General features: G+C 36.5%; 1 long non-coding RNA gene across 1 annotated transcript; it reads right to left on the bottom strand.

Annotated features, from left to right (window-relative positions):
* Nucleotides 1-387: 387 nt before the first annotated feature.
* Nucleotides 388-1368, bottom strand: LOC110442974. Its single transcript, XR_002462062.1, has 3 exons — nt 1292-1368; nt 1023-1092; nt 388-604 (listed from the first exon to the last, which is right to left on the bottom strand). It is a non-coding gene; the product is annotated as an uncharacterized LOC110442974 (long non-coding RNA).

Below are 1368 nucleotides of genomic sequence, written 5' to 3'. Positions count from 1 at the left end.
CCCGAGATCTACACTATCATCACAAAGGTTACTGAACTATGTGCGCTCGCTTATAGGCAGTGGCTATTTCATATTAGGATGTTAAACAAATATAAACCAAACCAACCCATTTGTCGCCTATTACAATATGTATAATGATTCCACACATATGATGACTAAAACAAAACGGAAATGTTGTAAAGAATGGCTTATCGAACGCTGGTTGGATGAAAGTGGCATACTCACGCCAGACCAGTCTGACATCAATCATGGTCAAAGATATCACTGACCCCAATGTCAGTGTAAATGGCAATTACACATTTTTCAGAACCTTCGGAAAACCTGGCATGTAAGTGAATGGTGATGCTGGAAGTGCTAGTGTATGTCATTCCATACGATTGTGGTGGAAATCCGAAGACGTAACCCGGAATTCATGCAGCTGAGAGACTTCGAGGGCAGTCAACAGAAAGAAGAAACACAGAGATCTCAAATACTGCAATGGATGCAGCCGATTTATTTTTGTCCCTTTAGCAAATCCCCAATCCTGCAGGGGCCTCACATTAGTCGCCTCTTACGATACATGCAGTGGGAAACAACAGTTCTACTTTTTCACTCGATCTTCCACCTGTAGGGGTGTTATAAATGAGAGATTAATACCAGGTGAGCAACACAGACCCATTTGTATTCTTGCATTCTTAATGGCCCATCAACACAGAATAGGTCGTATGGACAAACAAAAGGTCGACGAAACATGCTTAATGTAATAGTCGTCTTTTATCGTGGATACAAATGTATACGACAACTCCTGGGTTCTTTTCTCAGTTAATTTATTACGTAAGTAAAAACCCTGTAACATGAAATACATCATATTATTATACATATAACATTTATACAATCACATAAGCTAAGACATGTCAAACAACTACCTGGCCGTAGCCAGTTACATAAGTTACAATAGCTGAATCTTTATATTACAACTGTTACATCCAATCTATATATTATATAGAAATACAGCATAATTACAAATATATTAAAATACCCACCCCTTCAATGTGAAGAGGGTTTTCTCGGACAAAGTCCGCCGAGTCCTCAGTCTTACTCGTTCAATGTAAGCTATAAAAGGAAACAATATATATTAAAAACTTGCTTCTTCGAAATCACTTGTCTACTAAATTGACCACGCCCGATTTCTAAATTTACAAAGACTTTCAAAATATTAACTTTACTTTTAACAAAAATATTACGTTAATTAAATATATTATTGAATAGATACTATAATGAATTAAACTTATATTTATACGCGAGTACTTACATTATTTGCTTTTGGCTCTAGTGCCCGCTACCTCTTTTAATTCCTATGCTGGCTAGGTAAAGATATAGGTGTACAAA

The sequence above is a fragment of the Mizuhopecten yessoensis genome, unplaced genomic scaffold, assembly GCF_002113885.1.
Source record: "Mizuhopecten yessoensis strain PY_sf001 unplaced genomic scaffold, ASM211388v2 scaffold716315, whole genome shotgun sequence".
In the NCBI taxonomy this organism is placed as follows: Eukaryota; Metazoa; Mollusca; class Bivalvia; order Pectinida; family Pectinidae; genus Mizuhopecten; species Mizuhopecten yessoensis.
This window is presented reverse-complemented; position numbering and strand designations above follow the sequence as displayed.